This window comes from Equus caballus, unplaced genomic scaffold, assembly GCF_041296265.1.
Source record: "Equus caballus isolate H_3958 breed thoroughbred unplaced genomic scaffold, TB-T2T haplotype2-0000440, whole genome shotgun sequence".
In the NCBI taxonomy this organism is placed as follows: domain Eukaryota; kingdom Metazoa; phylum Chordata; class Mammalia; order Perissodactyla; family Equidae; genus Equus; species Equus caballus.
The window spans coordinates 1469147-1493375 of record NW_027222395.1 but is presented as its reverse complement, the minus strand read 5'-3'; the positions used below and the strand labels follow the sequence as shown (position 1 = coordinate 1493375).

General features: G+C 54.5%; 1 long non-coding RNA gene across 1 annotated transcript in view; it reads left to right on the top strand.

Annotated features, from left to right (window-relative positions):
- LOC138923074 (uncharacterized) overlaps positions 1-24229 on the top strand; it is a 32501-nt gene that overhangs the window by 4609 nt on the left and 3663 nt on the right. Inside the window, exon 1 of the long non-coding RNA XR_011436194.1 lies at positions 1-24229. This exon is cut by the window's left edge and continues 4609 nt beyond it. This is a non-coding gene — a long non-coding RNA (uncharacterized lncRNA).

Sequence of the window (24229 nt, the reverse complement as noted above, 5' to 3'; positions counted from 1 at the left end):
GACATGCCGAAACCACTTTCCAGACTGTCTGTTGCAGATGCCAGAACCGCCCACTGGACATGGGTGAACCAGCTGCCTGCCACGATGGAACGAACTGCCGGAATCTTGGAACCACCGATGGGACACTCTGGAACCACCCACCAGAGACTAGAGAATCAGGGCCAGGACACACCAGAAGTACCCACAGGACACACTGGAAGCACCTGACTGACATGCAGGAACCACCTTCTGGACACGATGGAACCATGACTATGGCACTCCAGAACCAACTCCTGGACATGCCGGAAGCACCCAACGGACACGCCGGAACCATCTTCCAAACGTAGAAGAACCACATGCCAGACACACAGGAACCACCTGCCAGACACGTCAGAACCACCTGTTGGATATGCCGGAATCAGGTGCCAGATACACTGAAACCACCTGCTGAATACACCAGAACCAGGTGCCGGACACGCCACAAACACCTGCCAGACAAGCCAGAACCACCAGCCTAACATGCCAGAACAACCTGCTGGACACGCCAAAATCACCTGTAGTTCCGGCATGTCCAGCACGTGGTTCTGGCATATCTGAGAGGTGGTTCCGGCATGCCAGGCATGTGATTTCAGAGTGTCTGTGAAGCGGTTCTGGCGTATCTGGCAGGTGATTTCGGTGCTCTGTCGTGTCCAGGACCTGGTTTTGGCATGTGCGACACCTGTTTCTGGTGTATCCAGGAGGTGGTTCTCACAACATTGGCAGGTGGTTCAGGCTGGTCTAGCAGGTGGTCCTGGCGTGTCGGGCACCTGGTTCCAGTGTGCCTGGCATGTGGTTCCGGATTGTCCATCAAGTGGTTCAGGCTGGTCTAGCAGGTGATTCAGGTGTGTGTGGCAGCTGTTTCAGGCGTGTCCAGCACCTGGTTCTGGCCTGTGCCAGACCTGTTTCTGGTGTATCCATCACATGGTTTAGGAGTGTTCAGCACATGGTTCTGGCATATTCGGCAGTTGGCTTCAGTATCCTGGGCGCCTGGTTCTGGCGTATCTGACAGTTGGTTCCGTGGTGTCTGGCAGTTGGTTCCCGTGTGTCTTGTGTGTGTGTTTCCAGTACATTCTTAAGGTGGTTCCTGCGTGTCTGGCTGGTGGCTACTGTGTATCCGGGACCTGATTCCGGCGTGTCCAGTTGGTGCTTTCAGAGTGTCCTGGTGTTGGTTCCGGCGTGTCTGGCAGTTGGTTCCCACATGTCCGGTGGGTGATTCTGGCGTGTCTGGCAGGTTGTTCTGGCCTTTGACAGAAATTGGTTCTGGCATATCCAGGACCTGGTTCTGGTGTATCCGGCAGGTGATTTTGGCGTGTCTGGCAGGTGGTTCCGGTGAGTCAAGCAGGTGGTTCTGGCGTGTTCGGCAGGTGGTTCAGGCGTGCGCAGCAGGTGGTTTAGGTCTGTCCAGGAAGTGGTTCCGGCATGTCTGGCACATGGTTCTGGCTTATTTGGCAGGTGGCTTCAGCGTACCACGTGCCTGGTTCCGGCGTATCTGACAGTTGGTTCCATGGGGTCTGGCATGTGTTTCTGGTACATTCTTAAGGTGGTTCCTGCATGTCCGGAAGATGCTTCAGTCTTGTCTGGCAGTTGGATCAGTCATGTGGGACACCTGGTTCTGGCGTGTGCTGCGGCTGTTTCTGGCATATCTGGCAGGTGGCGCTGGCGTGTCCGGCAGGTGGTTCCATTATGTCTGGCACATGGTTCCCGGGTATCATGCAGGTGATTTTGACGCGTCCTGTGGGTTGTCCCAGCGTGTCCAACACCTGGTTCTGGCATGTCCAGGAGGTAGTTTCAGCGAATCAGGCACCTGGTTCCAGCGTATCCAACAGGTGGTCCTGGCATGTCTGGTAGGTGATTCTGGTGTGTGCGGCACATGGTTGCGGTGTATCTGGCAGGTGATTTCAACGTGTCCAGCAGGTGTTTCCAGCATATGTGGCACCTGGTTCTGTCATGTTTTGCAGGTTTTTCATTCATTACCTGCACCTGTTTTTGGCGTGTGCAATACCTGTTTCTGGATTATACTTCAGGTAGTCCCAGTGTGTCCAGCAGGTGGTTCTTGCAAGTCTGGCATGTGGCTCAGGCACGTCCAGCAGGTGGTTCTGGCGTGTTGGACACCTGGTTCCAGCATTTCTGGCAGGTGGTTCCGGACCATTCAGCAGGAGGTTGCACCATGTCCCCTACCTGATTGCGATGTGTGTTTTGCGTGGTTCTGGTGTGTCTCTGTAGTGCCTCCAGTGTGTCCTGCAGGTGGTTCCGGCACATGTGGTCAGTTTTCCCGGCGTATAAGGAGCTTGGTTCCAGCCTTCAGTCGAGTCTGGCTGTTGGTTGCAGCTTATCCAGGGGTGGTTCTGGCATCTCCACAAGGTGGTTCCAGTGTGTCCAGCAGGTGATTCCAACATGTTTTGTGGGTGGTTACGGCACATAACCCTAGGCCAAATATAATTAAATGATACGTTGGATATGCCAAACCACTTGCTGGAAACACCCAGACCACCTGCTGGACACCCCCAAAGCACTTCCCGGAGAGGAGCAAATCAGATGTCTGGCACACCCAAACCATATTTTGGGCACATCAGAACCACGTTTCAGAAATGCCTGGAGAGGTCGGCCATGCCATGTGCCATGCCATGTGCCAGGTGCACCTGGACCAGCTGACTAACAGGCCTGAACATCTTGCCAGACTTGCCAAACTACCCTCTGGCCATACCGCAACCATCCACCAGAAACGCCTGAACCACCTGCCTGACACGCTGGAAACAACTGCTGGAAACATGGGAGCCACCACCTGCAAACTCTGGAACCAACCCCAGAGAAGCAAGAATCGGGTGCCGAACATGCCAGAAGCACCTGCCGGACATGGTGGGACAACCTGCATGAACTGCCAGAATCACCCACCGAACACAATGGAACCACCTTCCTGACACGCCAGAAGAACCTGTCTGACACGCTGGAACCACCTGCCAGGCACGATGGAATCACATTTTGGACATGCTGGAACCACCCTAGGACATGCTGCAACAAACCGCCAGAGATGACTGATCTACCTGCTGGACAGAACTGATCCACCTGTCAACCATGGCTGAACCAGCAGCTGGACACAGCGGAAACACCTGCCTGACACCCCAGAACCACCTTCCTGACAAGCTGGAACCACAGGTCGGATACAGCAGAAGTAGGTGCCAGACAATGCGAATGCACCTGCCAGATATGCCAGAACCAGGTGCCAGACATACCAGAACCACCCTCCAGACATGCCAGAGCTAACTGCCAGACATGCCGGAAGCACCCACCGGACACACCAGAACCACCTTTCGAACATAACAGAACCACATGCCAGATACACCTGCCCCACCTGCCAGACATGCATGAACCACCTGTTGGGTATGCCAGAACCAGGTGCCGGACACACCAGAACCACATGCCGAACAATCTGGAACCACCTGCCAGACACGCCAAAACAACCTGCCGGACATGCCGAATTCACCTGCCACACATGCTGGAATCATCACCCAAACATGCCAAAACCACCATCTGACATGATGGAATCAGGTCCTGGACACGACATAGCCAGATTCAGGGCACACCGGAATCACATGCCAGACATGTGGGCACCAACTGCTGGACACCCCGGAAGCACTCACCTGACACGTTGGAACCACCTTCCAGACATACCAGAAACTCATGCCAGACACTCAGGAACCCCCTGCCTGACATGCTGGCACCGCCTGAATGACACGCCAGTACTACTGGCAGGGCATGCCAGAACCACCTGCCGGACAAAGATGAACTACCTGCCAGACAAGACTGAACCACCTGCCAGATATTCCTGAATCACTTGACAGATAATCTGGAACCACATGCTGGGCATGCAAGAACCACGTCAGATATGCCAGTACCAGGTGCCGGATGCCCAAAAACCACCTTCACGACAAGCCTGAACCACCTTCTGGACAGGCCTGAACCACCTGCTGGACATGCGCAACCATCTGTTGACTTGCTGGAACAACCTGCCAGACACCCCGAAATCCCTTCCTGGATACACCAGAAGCACGCCATTATATGCCGGAACAACCCAACAGACATCCCAGAATCAACTGCCGGACACTCCAGAAGCACCCACTGGACATGCCGAAGCCACCTTCTGAACATACCGGAATCACATGCCAGACACCTGCCAGACATGCCAGAACCACCTGTTCTATATGCGGGAACCAGGTGGCAAATACACTGAAACCACCTGCCAAATACACCAGAACCAGGTGCTGGACATGGCAGATACACCTGCCTGAAATGTACAAATCAGCTGTCGGTTAAGCTGAAACCCTGTGCCGGACATGCCGAAACCATCTGCTGGATACGCCAGAAACAGGTCCAGCACAGGCCGGACCCCGGTGCCGGGCAAGCCTGCAGCTGCTGCAGGACTAGCCTGAACCATCTGCTAGACCACCCTGAACCACTTTACGGACATTCCAGAACCACATGCCGGGCATGCCAGAACAAGCTGCCTGACACACCAGAACACACTTCCACACAGGCCGGAAAAGCCTGTGGTGCATGCCTAAATCACCAGCCAGACACACAAGAACCACCTCCCAGACATGCCAAAACCACCACCTGAAATGAGGGAATCAGGTCCTGAACACACCGTAGTCACCTGCCTAATACCATGCAAACACCTGCCAGACACACCAGGACAACCTGTCGGATACGGCAGAACCAGGTCCAGACACCCTGAAACCACTTGCCAGAGATGGCAGAACTAGGTGCCAGACACGCCAGAACCACCTGCCAGACAGGCCAGAACAACCTGCCAGACACACCAAAATCACCTGCCGGATACGCCAGAACCAGGTCCTGAATACACCAGAAGCAACTTCCACAGAGTCTGGAAAAACCTGCTGCACATGCTGAAATCACCTGCCGGACACGCCGGAACCACCACCTAGACATGCAAAAACCACTACCCAACATACAGAATCAGGTCCTGGACACACTGGAATCACCCTCCGGACATGCAGGAACCAAAAGCCGGACAACCTGGAAGCACCCACCTGACACATCACAACCACCTTCCAAAAATACCGGAAACTCATGCCTGACACACAGGAACCCCAAGCCTGACACACTGGAACCACCTGAGTGACATGCCAGTACCACTGGCAGGACATGCCAGAACCACCTGCCAAACAAGCTGAACCACCTGCCAGATACGCATGAACCACTTGATGGACAATGTGGAACCACATGCCAGGAATGCAGGAACCACATGTCAGATATGCCAGAACCTGGTGCTGGAAGTGCTGAAACCACCTTCTGGACAGGCCTGAACCCACCTGCTGGACACGCATGAATGACCTGTCGGGCACACCGCAACCACCTGCTTGACTCGCTGGAACCATCAGCCAGATAGGCCAAAATTATCTGCCAGATATGCTGGAACCAGGCCCCTAGATGCCAGAACAACCCAACAGACATGCCAGAACCACCCATCGGACACACTGGTCCCACCACTCAGACACGCCAGAACCACCCACCAGACATGCCAGAGCTAACTGCCAGACACGCCAGAAGCACCCACCGGACATGCCAGAACCACCTTCCGAACATAACAGAACCATATGCCAGATACCCCTGCACCACATGCCAGACATGCCAGAACCACCTGTTGGATATGCCTGAACCAGGTGCCAGGTACACTGAAACCACCTGCCGAATATGCCAGAAACAGGTGCTGGACATGGCGGAACCTGGTGCCCTAAGTGCAGAGCCACCTGCTGGACACAACTGAACCACCTGCCAGACTTGTGTGAACCACCTGATGGACATGCTGGAATCACCTGCTAGATATGCTAGAAAAAGGTGTCACACACACCGAAACCAGGTACCGGACATGAGTGAACAACCTGCCAGACACGCTGGAGCCATCTGACGGATACGCCAGAAACAGGTGTCACACATGCTGAAAGCAGGTGCTGCACACGACTGAACCAAGTGACAGAACAGCCTGAACCACCCGCTCGACACACCGTAACCAAGTTCAGGATGCACTGGAACCATCTGCTAAACATGCCGGAAGCACCTGCTGAGCACGCTGGAACCAGGTGCTAGACACACTGGAACTGCCTACTGGACATGCCAGAAACACAGGCAAGACACAATTGAAGGACACACCAGACATGCCAAACCACTTGCCAGAAACACCCGGACCACCTGCCGGATACCCCCAAAGCACCTCCTGAATAGGACTGAATCAGATGCCGGACATGCCCAAACAACATTTTGGACACATAAGAACCATGTTTCAGAAATGTGTGGAACACGGGATGGCCATGCCAGCACCAAGTGCCAGATGCAACTGGACCACCTGACAGACATGCTTAAACAACCTGCTGGACACACTGGAACTACCCACCAGACATACTGGTACCATCCACCAGAAAAACCTGAACTACCTGCCTGACACGATGGAACCAACTGCTGGGCACGTCGGAACCACCACCCAGACACTCTGGAACCATGCACTGGAGATGCCAGAATCAGGTCCTGGACATGCTGGTACCACCTGCAGGAACTAGCAGAATCAGCTGCTGGACACAGTGGACCACCTTCTGGAAACGCCAGAACCATCTGCTGGACACAACGGAACCACTTTCTTGACACACTGGAACCACCCCTGGATATGCTGCAACCAACCACTGGACATGACTGATCCACTTGCCGGACAGCACTGATCCATCTGGCAAACACGGCTGAACCACCAACTGGACACACCAGAACCACCTGCCTGATACCTGGAAACACCTGCCTGACATGCCGGAACCACCTGTAGGATATGGCAGAACCAGGTGCCAGACACTGTAAAACCACCTGTGGGATACGCCAGAAGCAGATGCCGAACACACCACAACAACCTGCTTGACATGCCAGAACCACCTGCCAGACATGCCGAAACAACCTGCTGGACACACTGAAATCACCTGCTGGATACGCCAGAACCAGGTCCTGAATACGCCAGAGGAAACTTCTGCACAGACTGGAAAAACCTGGCGTACATGTCGAAATCAACTGCCGGACATGACAGAACCACCACACAGACATGCCTAAACCACCACCTGACATGACGGAATCAGGTCCCGGATGTGCCGTAGCCACCTGCCAGACATGCTGGAATCACCCATCGGACATGTGGGAAACAACTGCCGGAAACCCCATAAGCACCCACCAAACACATTGGAACCACCACACAGGAACGCCAGAACCACCAGCCACACACGCTGGAACCAACTGCTGGACACCCTGGAAGCACCCTCTGGAAACGCCAGAACCACTTTCCTAATGTAAAAGAACCACTTGCCAGACATACCACAAACACCTGCCAGACACACCGGAACCACCTATTGGATATGCCAGAAGCAGTTGCTGGACATGGTGGAATCTGGTGCCCTAAGGCCAGAACCACCTGCTGGACACGCCCGAAACACTTGCCAGACTTGCGTGTACCAGCAGCCGGACATACCGGAATCACCTGCCAGATACGCTAGAAAAAGGTGTCGCACATGACGAAACCAGGTGCTGGACACGACTGAACCACCTGCCAGACACCATGGAGCCACCTACTGGATACGCCAGAAACAGGTGTCACACATGCTGGAACCAGGTCTTGGACACGACTGAACCAAGTGACAGACAAGCCTGAACCACCTGATGAATTCATCGTAACCACTTTTAGGATGCGCCAGAACCATCTGGTGGACATGCTGGAAGCATCTGCCAAACACACTGGAGCCAGGTGCCAGACACACTGGAACCGCCTGCTGGACACGCCAGAACCCCAGGCCAGACATACTCCAAGGACATGCCGGCCATGCCAAACCACTTCCTGGATACACCCAGACCACCTGCTGGACAACCCCAAAGCACCTCCTGGAGAGGATTGAATCACATGCCAGACACTCCCAAACCATCATTCAGACACGTCAGAACCACGTTTCAGAAATGCCTGGACCACGGGATGGCCATGCCTGGACCATCTGCTGGATGCACCTTGACCAGCTGACAGACATGCCTGACCCACCGGCCGTACACGCCAGAACCACCTGCTTGACTCACCAGAACCACCTGCCCGACACGACAGAACCACCTTCTGGACACACTGCAACCACCCCGGGATATGCTGCAACCCACCACCCGACATGACTGATCCACCTGCTGGACAGCACTGATCCACCTGTGAAACACGGCAGAATCACCAGCCCGACACCCCAGAACCAACTGCCAGACATGCCGGAATCACCTCTCACATATGGCAGAATCTGGTACCGGATACCCTGAAACCACCTGCCGAATATGCCAGAACCAGTTGCCAGACATGGTGGAAACACTTGGTGGCCATGTCCAAATCACCTGCTGAATACACCGAAACCATCTGCCGGACACAGCCGAGCCACCTCTTGGACGCGCTGGAACCATCTGCTGGTTACGCCAGAAACAGGCCAGGGAAGGCCAGAACCAGGTGCTGGACAAGCCTGAAGCAGCTGCCATACCAGCCTGGACAACCTGCTGGACCAGCGAGGACCACTTTATGGACATTCCAGAACCACATGCCAGACGTGCTGGAACCAGGTGCCCGACACACCGGAACCACCTGATGGACATGCCTGGACCACCAGCCAGGCTTGAGGGAAACACCTGCCAGACATGCCAGAACCACCTGCCGGATACGCCAGAAACAGGTGTTGCACACACAGAAACAAGGTGCCGGACACGACTGAACCAGCTGCTGGATATGCCAGAAACAGGTGTTGCACATACCAGAAGCAGGTGCTGGACATGACTGAAGCACCTCCCAAACAAGACTGAACCAGCTGCTGGACATGATTGAACCAACTGCCTGATGTTCCGTAACCACCTTCAGAATGCGCCAGAACCATCTGGTGGACATGCCGGAACCATCTGCCGAACACGCCGGAGCCAGGTGCCAGACACACCTGGACCACCTGCCGGGACCTGATTTTGGTGTCTCCAGCAGGTGTTTGCAGATTGTCCAGGTAGTGGTTCCGATTTTTACAGCGGTTGGTTCCAGAGTGTCTGGGAGGTGGTTCAGGCGTTTCTGGTGGATGCTGGGCGTATGTCCGGCGGGTAGTTCCAGAGTGTCCAGCAGGTTGTTCAGGCATGTTGGGCAACTGGTTCTGGATTGTCCGTAAAGTGGTTCAGGCTGGTTTAGCAGGTGGTTCATGCGTGTCCACCACTTGGTTCTGGCCTGTGCAGGACCTGTTACTGGTGTATCCCTCACATGGTTCCATGATGTCTGGCACATGGTTCTGGCATATTTGGCAGGTGGCTTCAGCGTACCGGGTGCCTGGTTCCAGCGTATCTGACAGTTGGTTCCATGGTGTCTGGCAGGTAGTTCCTGTGTGTCTGGCAGGTGGTTCTGGTACATTCTTAAGGTGGTACTGGCGTGTCCGGCAGGTCGCTGCTGTGTGTACGGGACCCGATGCCATTGTGTCGGGTTGGTGCTTTCAGAGTGTCCGGGTGTTGGTTCCGGTGTGTCTGGCAGTTGGTTCCCACATGTCCGGTGGGTGATTCCGGCGTGTCCGGCAGGTGTTTCCCACGTTTTATGGAAATTGGTTCTGGCATATCCAGGACGTGGTTCCAGTGTATCTGGCAGGTGATTTTGGTGTGTGCGGCAGATTGTTCTGACATGTTAGGCTGGTGGTTCCGGCTTGTGTGGCAGGTGTTTGTGGGGTGTCCGGCACCTGGTTCTGGCATCTTCGGCAGGAGGTTTCAGTGTATCTGGCACCTTTTTGCGTCATATCCAACAGGTGGTTCCGAAGTGTCTGGCAGGTGGTTCCTTGTGTCTGGCATGTGGTTCTGGTACGTTAGGAAGATGGTCCCAGCATGTCCGTTGGGTGCTTCTGGCATGTGCAGGAGTTGGTTCTGGAGTGTCAGAGTCATGGTTCCAGTGTGTCCGGCGGGTGGTTCCAGGTGGATCTGGCGGGTCCAGTGGGTGCTTCAGGTGTGTCTGGAGTGTCATTCAGGCATTCTGTGTGGTGGTTCGAGAGTGTCCGGCGGGTAGTTCCCACGTGTCTGTCAGGTTTTTCCGGCGTCTAAGGGGCCTGCTTCCAGCGTATCCGGCAGGAGATTTTGTTGTGTCCGGCAGGTGGTTCCAGCGAGTCAAGCACGTGGATTTGGCATGTTCAGCAGGTGGTTCAGGCATGTCCAGCAGGTGGTTTAGGTCTGTCCGGGAGGTGGTTCCGGCGTGCCCTGCATGTGATTCCAGAGTGTCCATCAAGTGGTTCTGGCATATCTGGCAGGTGATTTCGGCATGAGTCAGGTGGTTCTGGCATGTCCTGCAGGTGCTTCTGGCGCGTTCTGGACCTGATTCTCACATCTGTGGTGGGTGGTTCCAGAGTGTCCAGATGATGGTTCCGATGTGTCCAAAAGTTGGCTCCAGCCTGTCAGTCAGGTGGTTCTGCTGTGTCTGGAATGTCATTCCCTGTTGTCCTGCATTTCGTTCTGATATGTATGATGATTTGTTCCGGAGTGTCCAGAATTTGGTTACATTGTGTCCGGCTTGTGGTTCCGGCATTTCAGTCACATGGTTCCGTCATGTCTGGAGCATGATTCTGTCTTGTCTGACCTGTGGTTCCAGCGTGTCCGTTGACTGGATCAGGGTTGTCTGTCGGCTTCTTACTTCCTGTTCAACAGGTGTTTCTGGCATGCCCATGAACTGGTTCCTGTGTGTCTGGCAGGTGGTTGTAGTTTGTCCACCACATTGTTCCAGCACGTTTGGATGGTGGTTGTAGGGGGTCCGGCAGATGGCTCAGGTCTCTCCAGCAGGTGGTTCAGGTTGCCTGGCAGGTGGTTGAGTCGTGTCCAGTGTCCAGCACCTGGTTCTGGCTTATCTGGCAGATAGTGCTGGCGTGCCCGGCAGGTGGTTCTGGACTGTCCACCAAGTGATTCAGGCGTATCGGGCAAGTGCTTCATTCTTCTCTGACAGGTGGTTCAGGCCTGTCCAGAAGGTGGTTCTGGCGTGTCCAGCACCCAGTTCTGGCATATCTGACTGGTGGTTATGGCGTGCCCAGCATGTAGTTCCAGAGTGTCTGTCAAATGTTTCAGGCGTATCCGGCAGGTGGTTCTGTCTTGTCTGGCAGGTGGTTCAGTTTTGTCTGGCAGGTGGCTCCGGCATGTCTGGCCAATGGTACTGATGTGTCATTCATGTGGTTCCAGTGAGTCCAGCAGGGGGTTCCTGTGTGTCTGGCATGAGTTGCCAGTATGTCTGTAAGGTGGTTCTGACGTGTCCGGTGGGTGCTTCCGGGGTGTCTGGCAGTTAGTTCCTGCATGTCTGGTGGGTGATTTGGTGTGTCCAGGAGCTGATTCTGTCATGTCTGGTTGGTGGTATCAATGTTTCCGATGGTGATTCTGGCATGTCTGGCAGGTTTTTCTGGCCTGTCTGGAAGATGATTCTGGCGCATTCTAGACTTGATACCAGCATGACCAGCAGGTGATTCACACAAGTCTGGCAGGTTGTTCAGGCTTGTCCAGCAGGTGGTTCTGGTGTTTCCGGCACCTGGGCCTGGCATATCCAACGTGTGGTTCCAAGGTGTCCGGTGTTTGCTTCTGGGGTGTCTGGCAGTGGATTCCTACATTTCCGGTAGGTGATTCTGGCATGTCCGGCAAGTGGCTACAGCGTGTCTGAGACCTGATTGCATCGGGATGGGTTGGTAGTTTCGGCATGCCCAGGTGGTGGATCCAGCATTTCTGGCAGGTATTTCCAGTCTGTCCGGAATTTGGTTATGGCATATCTGGGACCTGGTCTTGGCACATCTGGCCGGTGATTTCAGTGTGTCCAGCAGGCTGCTGCGGCATGTCTGGTAGGTGGTTCTCACTTTTCTGGCAGGTGGATCTACTGTGTCCGGCACCTGGCTCTGGCATATCCAACAGGTGGTTCCAGAGATTCCGGCAGGTGGATCCAGGGTGTCAGGCAGGTGATTCCGGTGTGTCCAGCTGCTGGTTCAGCCGTGTTTGGTGGGTGGATCAGTTCTATCCATCAGGTGGATCAGTCGTGTCCGGCGGTTGGTTTCTGCATATCCGGGGGTTGTTCCAGCCTGTCAGTCAGTTGGTTCCGGTGTGTCCAGAAGATGGTTCCGTTGTGTCCGGTGGGTGATTTTCCACTTCCTGTATGTAATTCCAGCGTGTCCAGAAGGTGCTTCCGGCCTGTCCAAGACCTGATTCTGGAGTCTCCAATGTCTGGTTCCAGAGTGTCTGGGTGGTGGTTCCGACATGTCTGGCATTTGGTTCTAGCGTGTCAGGCAGATGGTTCACTGCCGGGAGCCATCAGCCTACAAGTTAAGCCTCTGCCTTGTGACACGGTCCAGGAGAGAGATGAGGGGACTCACAGCGACCCTCAAGGGAATCTACCAGGCTGCCCTTGCAACAAGTCTCCCTGGTACTTTTGACTTTCCTGCTTCTGCTTACTCTGTTCTACACCTGGTGGTGTTTCAGGGGAATTCAGCCTGGCCCTGGGAATGAGAATGATACAATACAATATTCTAGGGAAAGTTCTGGGGAAAAACATCTTCTAGGGAAAGAACATTCTGACCCGTCCTTCGGTCAGGTGAAGCGATGGGAGTGGAGAGGGAACAAAGAAATCTGTGTCCCCCACAGATCTCTCTGGGAGGATGGTGGTTGCCACGGCCCATTGAGTCAGCAGGCCGCTGGGGGTAGCCTCCTTGAAGTACAGAATTACAGAAGCTTGACTCCCCCCAGGCCTGCACACAATCCATTGCTCTTAAGACTATTGTCTACCTTACAATCAATTACTCTTAGGACTATTGTCTACCTTGCAAAAACCCGCTTACGTGAGCCAAAGATATGTCCTGGGACTGTTTCATGAAATCATCCTTGCATACCCTGAGCCCTATATAAATCATACATACACAAAATAAAGTTAGACTTGGACACTAAACTCCTTGTCTCACTGCCTGCTCCCTCACCGACGCCGTCCATCCCTCAGGAGACCCTGTTCGGCTGGGGCTGGACCCCAGCAGTTCACGTGTTTCTGTTGGATGGTTCCGGTGTGTCCAGTGGGTAGTTCTGGCAAGTCCGGCAGGTTGTTCAGGCATGTCTGTCAGCTGGTCCAGGTGCATCAAGCACATGGTCAAGGAATGGCCCTTCTGAGGTCCACATATTTCTGAAACGTGGTTCTCATATGTCTGAAAGGTGTGTTGGGCATGTCTGGCAGGTGATTCAGGCCTCTCTGGGCAGGGCATTCGGGTGTCAGGCAGGTGGTCCAGGTTGGTCTGGCATGTGGTTCCTGCATGTCTGGCATGTCGTTCCAGTATGTCGGGCCTGTGGTTCCAGTGTGTCCAGCAGGTGGTTCTGGCGTGCTGTGCAGGTGATTCCGGCATGTCCAACTGATGGTTCCAGTGCATGCTGAATTAGATTATGGTACATCAGGCAGTTGGTCCTGTCGTGCCCACCAGGTGGTTCAGGCTGGTCAGGCAGGTGGTTCAGTCGTGCTCAACACCTGGTTCTGGCATGTCTGACACCTGTATTTGGCATATCAGACAGGTGGTCCCAGCGTGTCTGGCAGGTGGTTCATGCAAGGCTGTCAGGGGGTTCACGCTTTTCCAGCATGTGTTTCAGTAGTGTCCAGCACCTGGTTCTGGCATGCACGACACATGTTTCTGGTGTATAAGGCAGGTGGCTCCATCGTGTCTGGCAGGTCTTCAGTCGTGTCCGGCACCTGGGTTCAGCATGTGCAAAAACTGTTTCAGGCATATCCAGCATGTGGCTCCAGCATGTCCAGCAGGTGGTCACACTAGGATGTGATGTGGTTCAGGTGTGTCCAGCAGGTGGTAGTTGTGTGTCAGGCATCTGGTTCCAGCATGCCTGGAATGTCGATCTGGAATGTCGGAATCACCACGCACACATGCCAGAACCACCCATCACACTTGCCAGAAACAACTGCTGGGCACGCAAGAAGCACCCACTGGAAATGATGGAACCACCTTCCGAACGTACCAGAATCACATGCCAGACACACATTAGCCAACTGCCAGGCACGCCAGAACCACCTGTTGGATAAGCTTGAACCAGGTGCCGGATACACTGAAACCACCTGATGAATATGCCAGAACCAGGTGTTGGATACAGTGGAACCTGGTGCCCTAAGGCCAGACCACCTGCTGGACAGGCCGGAACCACCTGCCAGACTTGTGTGAACCACCTGCCGGACACACCAGAATCACCTGCCAGATAGGCTAGAAAATGTGTCTCACATGCAGAAACCAGGTGCTGGACATGAGTGAACCATCTGCCGGACATGCTGGAGCCATCTAACCGATATGCCAGAAACAGTTGTCACACACACTGGAACCATGTGCTGCACATGACCGAACAAAGTGACGGACAAGCCTGAACCACCTGCTGGACATGACTGAACTACCTACCGGACATGCCAGAACCACCTGCCGGATATGCCAGAAACAGGTGTTGAACATGCCAGAAGCAGGTGCTGGACACGACTGAACCACCTGCTGAGCAAGACTGAACCAGCTGCTGGACATGATTGAACCACCTGCCGGATATTCCATAACCACCTTCAGGATGCACCAGAAACATCTGGTGAACATCACCCAACCACCTGCTGAACACGCCGGAGCCAGGTGCCACGCACACCCGGACCACCTGCCAGACACCCCAAAGCACCTCCTGGAAACGCCTGAACCACCTGCCTGACATGCTGGGACCAATTGCCGGACACATTAGAACCACCACAAGGACACTCTGGAACCACCCACTGGAGACAGTAGAATAAGGTCCTGGCACGCCGCAAGCACCTGCCAGACATGGTGGAACCAGATGCGGGACCGCCAATATTGGGTTGGTGGTTTCAGCGTGTCCATCTGGTGGGTCCAGCATGTCCGGCAGGTTTTTACAGGACCTGGTTCTGGCATATGCGGCAGGTCATTTGGGCACGTCCAGCAGATTGCTCCAGCATGTCAGGCAGGTGGTTCTGGCTTGTCCGGCAGGTGGTTCTGGCATGTCTGAGAGGTGGTTCTGGCGTGTCCGGCATGTGATTCCAAAGTGTCCGTCAATTGGCTCTGGCATATCCAGCAGGTGATTTTGGCATGTGAGTCAGGTGGTCCTGGCGTGTCCTGCAGGTGCTTCTGGCACTTTCTAGACCTGATTCTCGCATCTGCGTTGGGTGGTCCAGAGTGTCCAGATGATGGTTACAACGTGTCCGCCAGTTGGTTCCAGTGTGTCAGGCAGGTGGGTCACACATGTCCGGCGGCTGGTTCCGGCGTGTGCCACAGACGGTTCCCGCGCATCCGGAAGGTGGTTTCGGCATGTCTGGCAGATGGTTCAGTCTTGTATGGCAGGTGGATCAGTCGTGTGGGGCACCTGGTTCCGGTGTGTGCTGCGCCTGTTTCTGGTGTATCTGCCAGGTGGCTCTGGCGCGTCAGGCAGGTGGTTCCGTTATGTCTGGCACCTGGTTCCGGGGTATCATCCAGGTGATTTTGACGTTTCCTGTGGGTTGTCCAGGCATGTCAGGCAGGTAGTTTCAGGGAATCAGGCACCTGGTTCTGGCGTATCCATTAGGTGGTCCCGGTATGTCTGGTAGGTGATTCCGGCTTGTGCAGCACATGGTTCTGGCGTATCCAGCAGGGGATTTCAAAGTGTCCAGCAGGTGGTTCCAGTGTGTCCAGCACCTGGTTCTGGCATGTCTTGCAGGTGATTCAGTCGTGTCCAGCACCTGGTTTTGGTGTGTGCAATACTGTTTCTGGTGTATCCATCAGGTGCTTCTCACTAGAATGGCAGGGGGTTCAGGCATGTCCAGCAGTTGGTTCTGGCGTGTCGGGCACATGGTTCCAGTGTGCAGGGCATGTGGTTCCAGATTGTCCGTCAAGTGTTTCAAGCTGTTCTAGCAGGTGGTTCAAGTGTGTCCGGCAGCTGTTTCAGGTGTGTCCGGCACCTGGTTCTGGCCTGTGCTGGACCTGTTCCTGGTGTGTCCATCACACGGTTCTGGGGTGTCTGGCACATGGATCTGGCATATTCAGCATGTGGCTTAAGGGTACCGGGCACCTGGTTCTGGTGTTTCTGACAGTTGGTTCCTGTGTGTCTGGCATGTGGTTCCACTATGTTCTGAAGGTGATTCCTGCACGTTCTGAAGGTGGTTCCCGCGTGTCTGGCAGCTGGCTACCGTGTGTCCGGGACCTGATTCCGTTGTGTGCTGTTGGTACTTTCAGAGTGTCCAGGTGTTTGTTCCGGCGTGTCTGGTAGTTGGTTCCCACATACGTCCGGCAGGTTATGCCAGCCTTTTCCGGAAATCGGTTGTGGCATATCCAGGACCTGGTTCTGCTGTATCCGGCAGCTGATTTTGGAGTGTCCGGCAGGTTGTTCTAGTGTGTTAGGCTAGTGGTTCCAGCTTGTGTGGCAGGTGTTTGTGGCTTGTCTGGCACCTGGTTCTGGTGTATTTGGCAGGTGGTTTCAGCGTATTTGGCACGTGGTTGCGGCATATCCAACAGGTGGTTCCGAAGTGTCTGGCATGTGGTTCTGGTATGTTTGGAAGATGGTTCTGGTGTGTGCTTTTGGTGCTTCTGGCATTTCCGGGAGTTGGTTCTGGTGTGTCAGAGTCACGGTTCCAGTGTCTCCAGCTGGTTGTTCCAGGTGGTTCTGGCGTGTCCAGTGGGTGTTTCCAGTGTGTCTGGCTGGTTGTTCTGGCATGTCTGTGTGGTGGTTCCAGAGTGTCCAGCAAGTGGTTCTGGTATGTCTGTCACTTTTTTCTGGTGTATAATGGGCCTGGTTCCAGGGTATCTGGCAGGTGATTTTGGTGTGTCTGGCAGGTGATTCTGGCCAGTCAAGCAGGTGGTTCCAGTATGTTCAGCAGGTGGTTGAGGTGTGTCCAGCAGGTGGTTCATGTCTTTCGGGGAGGTGGTTCCAGCATGTCTGGCGCGTGATGCTGTCATATCTGAGAGGTGGTTCTGTCATTCCCAGCATGTGATTCCGGAGTGTCCGTCAAGTGGTTCTGGCGTATCCGGCAGGTGATTTCGGCATGTGAAGCAGGTGGTTCTGGTGTGTCCTGCAGGTGCTTCCTGTGAGTTTTGGACCTGATTCTCGCGTCTGAGGTGGGTGGTTCCTGAGTATTCAGATGATGGTTCCAACGTGTCTGACAGTTGGTTCCAGCATCTCAGGTGGGGGGGTCACAGAAGTTCAGCAGGTGGTTCCGGCGTGTGCCACAGGTTCCTGCACACCCAGAAGGTGGTTTCGGCGTGTCTGGCAGATGGTTCAGTCTCGTCCGGCAGGTGGATCAGTCGTGTGGGGCACCTGGTTCCGGCGTGTGCTGTGCCTGTTTCTGGCATATACGGCAGGTGGTTCCCTTATGTCTGGCACATGGTTACAGGGTATCATGCTGATGACTTACACGTGTCCTGTGGTTTTTCCAGGCGTATCGGACACCTGGTTCTGGTATGTCTGGCAGGTACTTTCAGCGAATCAGGCAGCTGATTCCGGTATAGTAAAAAGGTGATCTCAGCGTGTCTGGTAGGTGATTCCGGCATGTGTAGCACATGGTTCCGGCATATCCAGCAGGTGATTTCGAATTGTCCGGCAGGTGGTTCCAGTGTGTGTGGCAGCTGGTTCTGGCGTGTCTTGCAGGTGGTTCAGTCATGTCCGGCACCTGGTTTTGGTGTGTGCGACACCTGTTTCTGGTGTATCTGGCAGGTGATTCTCACTAGACAGGCAGGTAGTTCAGGCATGTCCAGCAGGTGGTTCTGGCATGTTGGGCACCTGGTTCTGGTGTGCCTGGCATGTGGTTCTGGATTGTCCGTCAAGTGGTTCAGGCTGGTCTAGCAGGTGGTTCTTGTGTGTCCAGCAGCTGTTTCAGGCATGTCTGGCACCTGGTTCTGACCTGTGCTGGACCTGTTTCTGGTGTATCCATGACATGGTTCCGGCGTGTCCGGCACATGGTTCTGGCATATTTGGCATGTGGCTCTAGGGTACCAGGCGCCTGGTTCCGGCATCTCTGACAGTTGGTTCCCTGGTGTCTGGCAGGTGGTTCCTGTGTGTCTGGCATGTGGTTCTGGTAGGTTTGGAAGATGGTTATGGCATGTCTGTTGGGTGCTTCTGGCATGTCCGGGAGCTGGTTCTGGCATGTCAGAGTCATGGTTCCAGTGTGTCTGGTGGGTGGTTCCAGGTGGTTCTGGTGTGTCCGGTGGGTGGTTCCAGCATGTCTGTCAGGCTTTTCCAGCGTCTAAGGGGTCTGGTCCCAGCATATCTGGCAGGTGGTTCAGGCATGTCCAGCAGGTGGTTCAGGTGTGTCTGGGAGGTGGTTTGGCATGTCCAGCACATGGCTCTGGCATATCTGAGAGGTGGTTCAGGCATGCCTGGCATGTGCTTCCGGAGTGTCCGTCAAGTGGTTCTGGCATATCTGGCAGGTGATTTTGGCATGTGAGTCAGGAGGTTCTGGCATGTCTTGAAGTTGCTTCTGGCGCATTCTGGACTTGATTCTCATGTCTGTGGTGGGTGGTTCTAGAGTGCCCAGATGATGGTCCTTATGTGTCTGACAGCTGGTTCCAGCTTGTCAGGCAGGTGCATCACACATGTCCAGTGGGTGGTTCCAGCGTGTGCCACAGATGGTTCAGGCACACCCAGAAGGTGGTTTCAGCATGTCCGGCAGATGGTTCAGACTTGTCTGGCAGGTGGATCAGTCATCTGGGGCACCTGGTTCCTGCATGTGCTGTGCCTGTTTCTGGCATATCCGGCAGGTGGCTCTGGTGTGTCCAGCTGGTGGTTCCATTATGTCTGGCACATGGTTCCGGGGTATCATGCAGGTGATTTTAACGTGTCATGTGGGTTGTCCAAGCATGTCTGACACCTGGTTCTGGCATGTCCGGCAGGTAGTTTCAATGAATCAGGCACCTGATTCTGGCATATCTAACAGGTGGTCCTGGCACGTCTGGTAGGTGATTCTGGCGTGTGCGGCACATGGTTTCCCTGTATCCGGCAGGGGATTTTGACGTGTCCTGCAGGTGGTTTCAGCATGTCTGCCATCTGGTTCTCGCATGTCTTTCAGGTGGTTCAGTCATGTTCAGCACCTCGTTTTGGCATGTGCAACACCTGTTTCTGGTGTATCCAGCAGGTGGTTCTCACAAGACTGAGTGGTGGTTCAGGAGTGTCGAGCAGGTGGTTCTGGCATGTTGGACAACTTGTTCTGGTGTGCCCGGCATGTGGTTCTAGATTGTCCATCACGTGGTTCAGGCTGGTCTAGGAGGTGGTTCAGGTGTGTCCGGCACCTGGTTCTGGACTCTGCTGGCCCTGTTTCTGGTGTACCCATCACATGGATCCAGCGTGTCCAGCACATAGTTCTGGTGTATTCAGCAGGTGGCTTCAGTGTACCGGGCCCCTGGTTCCGGCATATTTGACAGTTGTTTCCATGGTGTCTGGCAGGTAGTTCCTGTGTGTCTCACATGTGGTTCTGGTACATTCTTAAGGTGGTTCTGGTGTGTCCGGCTGTGCCTGTTTCCGGCATTTCCAGCAGGTGGCTCCACCTGCTAGACATGCTGGAAGCCCCTGCTGCGCTCGTAGGAGCCAGGTACCAGAGACACTGTAACCACCTGCTGGACACGCCAGAAACACAGGCAAGACATAATTGAAGGACATGCCAGACATGCCAAACCACTTCCTGGAAACACCCAGACCACCTGCCGGACACCCCCAAAACATCTCCTGAAGAGGAATGTATCAGATGCCAGACAGGCAAAACCACATTTCAGACACATCAAAACCACGTTTCAGAAATGCCTGGAACATGGGATGGCCATGCCAGGACCAAGTGCCAGATGCAACTGGACCAGCTGACAGACATGCTTGAACAACCTGCCAGACACACCTGAACTACCCGCTGGACATACTGAAACAATCCACTGGAAAAACCTGAACTACCTGCCTGACATGCTGGAACCAACAGCTGGGCACCTCGGAACCACCACCCAGACAGTCTGGAACCATGCACTGGAGATGCCAGAATCAGGTCCTGGAGATGCTGGAATCATGTGCAGGAACCGGCAGAATCACCCATTGCACACAGTGGACCCACTTTCTGGAAATGCCAGAACCACCTGCTGGACACAACGGAACCACCTTCTTGACATGCTGGAACCACCCCTGGATATGCTGCCACCAACCACCAGACATGACTGATCCACCTGCTGGACAGCACTGATCCACCTGCCAAACATAGCTGAACCACGAGCCGGACACACCAGAACCACCTGCCTGACATCCCAGAAACACCTGCCTGACACACTGGAGCCACCTGTCGGACATGGCAGAACCAGGTGCCGGACACTGTAAAACCACATGCAGGATACGCCAGAAGCAGATGCCAAACACATCACAACCACCTGCCGGGCATGCCGGAACCACCCGCCAGACACGCCAGACAACAGGCAGGACAAGCTGAAATCACCTGCCGGATATGCCATAACCAGGTCCTGAATACACCAGAACCAACTTGAATGTCAAAATCAACTGATGGACATGCCAGAACCACCACCCAGACATGCTAACCCACCACCTGACATGACGAAATCAGGTCCCGGACACACCATAGCCACCTGCCAGACACGCTGGAATCACCTGCCAGACACGTGGGAATCAACTGCCAGACACCCCAGACACACCAGCCAGGCACTTCAGAACCACCACACAGGCATGCCAGAAGCACCAGCCACACACGTCTGAACCAACTGCTGGACACCCTGGAGGCACCCACTGGAAATGCTGGAAACACCTTACCAATGTAACAGAACCACTTGCCAGACACACCGCAAACACCTACCATACATGCCGGAAACACCTGTTGGATATGCCAGAACCAGTTGCTGGACACGGCGGAATCTGGTGCCCTAAGGCCAGAAAAACCTGCTGGACATGCCCAAAACACTTGCCAGATATGCAAGTACCACCTGCCAGACATGCCAGAATCACCTGCCAGATGTGCTAGAAAAAGGTGTCGCACACACCGAAATGAGGTGCCAGACAAAACTGAACCACCTGCAGGACACCCTGGAGCCACCTACTGGATACAACAGAAAGAGGTGTTGCACATCCTGGAACCAGGTCCTGGACACGACTGAACCAAGTGATGGACAAGCCTGAACCACCTGATGAACTCGTCGTAACCACCTTTAGGATGAGCTGGAACCATCTGGTGGACATGCTGGAAGCCGAACACGCTACATCCAGGTGCAAGACACACTGGAGCCACCTGTGGGATATGCCAGAACCCCAGGCTAGACATTCTCAAAGGACACGCCGGCTATGCCGAACCACTTCCTGGATACACCCGGACCACCTGCCGGACAACCCCAAAGCACCTCCCGGAGAGGACTGAATCACATGCAGGACATGCCCAAACATCATTCGGACACGTCAGAACCACATTTCAGAAATGCCTGGGTCAGGGGACAGCCATGCCTGGACCATCTGGCAGAGGCACCTCGACCAGCTGACAGACATGCCTGACCCACCTGCCGTACACGCTGGAACCACCTGCTTGACTCGCCAGAACCACATGCTGGACACGACGGAACGACCTTCTGGACACACTGCAACGACCCCTAGATATGCTGCAACCCACCACCAGACACAACTGATCCACGTGCTGGACAGCACTGATCCACCCGTGAAACATGGTGGAAGCACGAGCCTGACATCCCGGAACCAACTGTCAGACATGCCAGAATCACCTCTCACATATGGCAGAATCAGGTACCGGATACCGTAACCACATTCTGGGCACACTGGAACCAGGTTATGGATTTTCTGTCAAGTGGTTCAGGCTGGTCTATAAGGTGATTCAAGGGTGTCTGGCAGCTGTTTCAGGCGTGTCTGGCACCTGGATCTGGCCTGTGCTGGACCTGTTCCTGGCATATCCATAACATGGTTCCTGCGTGTGTGGCACATGGTTCTGGCGTATTCAGCAGGTGGATTCAGCGTACCGGGCGCCTGGTTCCGTATCTGACAGTTGGTTCCATGGTGTCTGACAGGTGGTTCCTGTGTCTCTGGCATGTGGTTCCGGTATGTTCTGAAGGTGGTTCCAGCGTGTCTGGCAGGTGGCTACTGTGTGTCCAGGACCTGATTCAGTTGTGTGTGGTTGGTGCGCTCACAGTGTCCAGGTGTTGATTCTGGCATGTCTGGCATTCGGTTCCCGCATGTGCGGTGGGGGATTCTAGTCTGTCTGGTAGGTTGTTCCAGCCTTTTCCAGAAATTGGTTCTGGTGTATCCAGGAGCTGGTTCTGGTGTATCTGGCAGGTGATTTTGTTATGTCTGGCAGGTTTTTCCAGCATGTTAGGATGGTGGTTCTGGCTTGTCTGACAGGTTTTTGTGGCATGTCCAACACCTGGTTCTGGCGTATTCACCATTGGTTTCAGTGTATCTGGCATGTGGTCTCAGCATATCCAACAGGTGTTTGCGAAGTGTCTGGCAGGTGGTTCCTGTGTGTCTGGCATGTGGTTCTGGTACGTTTGGAAGATGGTTCGGATGTGTCCGTTAGGTGCTTCTGGCATGTGTGGGAGTTGGTTCTGGTGTGTCAGAGTCATGTTTCCGGTGTGTCCGGCAGGTGTTTCCAGGTGTGTCTGGTGGGTGCTTCTGGTGTGTCTGGCAGGTCGTTCTGGCATGTCTGTGTGGTGGTTAAAGAGTGTGCAGAGGCTGGTTCCAGCATGGCTGTCGGGTTTTTCCAGCATCTAAGGGGCCTGGTTCTAGTGTATCCGGCAGGTGATTTTGGCATGTCTCGCAGGTGGTTCTGGTGAGTCAAGCAGGTGGTTCTGGTGTGTTCGGCAGGTGGTTCAGGTCTGTCCAGAAAGTGGTTCCATCATGTCTGGCACGTGTTTCTGGCATATCTGAGAGGTGGTTCTGGCATGCCCTGCATGTGATTCCCAAGTGTCCGTCAAGTGGTTCTGGCATATTCGGCAGGTGATTTTGGCGTGTGAGTCAGGTGGTTCTGGCCTCTCCTGCAGGTGCTTCCGGCGCATTCTGGACCTGATTCTCACGACTGTGGTGAGTGGTTACAGAGTGTCCAGATGATGGTTCCAACATGTCCACCAGTTGGTTACAGCATGTCAGGCACATGGGTCACACTTGTGCGGCAGGTGTTTCAGGCGTGCACACAGATTGTTCCAGTGCACCCAGAAGGTGGTTTTGGCATGTCCGGCAGACGGTTGAGTCTTGTCCGGCAGGTGAATCAGTCGTGTGGGGCACCTGGTTCCGGCATGTACTGCGCCTGTTTCTGGTGTATCTGGCAGGTGGTTCCGTTATGTCTAGCACACGGTTCCAGGGTATCATGCAGGTGATTTTGACGTGTCCTGTGGGTTGTCCAAGCGTGTCTGACACCTGGTTCTGGTGTGTCTGGCAGGTACTTTCAGTGAATCAGGCACCTGGTTCCAGCATATCCAAGAGGTGGTCCCCGCATGTCTGGTAGATGATTCCGACGTTTGTGTCACAAGGTTCCGTCATATCCAGCAGGGGATTTTGAGGTGTCTGGCAGGTGGTTCCAGTGTGTCTGGCATCTGGTTCTGGCATGTCTTGCAGGTGGTCAGTCATGTCCATCACCTGGTTTCGGTGTGTGCGACACCTGTATCTGCTGTATCCGGCAGGTGGTTCTCACAAGACTTGTAGGTGGTTCAGACGTGTCCAGAAGGTGGTTCTGGCATGTGGGGCACCTGGTTCCGGTGTGCCTGGCATGTGGTTCAGGATTCTCCATCTAGTGGTTCAGGCTGGTCTAACAGCTGGTTCAGGTGTGTCCGGCAGCTGTTTCAGGTGTTTCTGGAACCTGGTTCTGGCCTGTACTGGACCTGTTTCTGGTGTATCCATCATATGGATCTGGTATGTCCAGCACAGCTTTTGGGCATGTTCAGCAGGTGGCTTCAGCGTACTGGATGCCTGGTTCCATTGTATCTGACCATTGGTTCCGTGGTGTCTGGCAGGTAGTTCCTGTGTGTCTGGCATATGGTTCCAGTATGTTCTGAAGGTGGTTCTGGCATGTCCAGCTGGTGGCTACCGTGTGTCCGGACCCTGATTCCTTCGTGTGCGGTTGGTGCGTTCAGTGTGTCCAGGTGTTGGTTCCGGCGTGTTTGACAGTTGGTTCCCACATGCCTGGCAGGGGATTCCAGGCTGCCTGGCAGGTTGTTCTGGCCTTTTCTGGAAATTA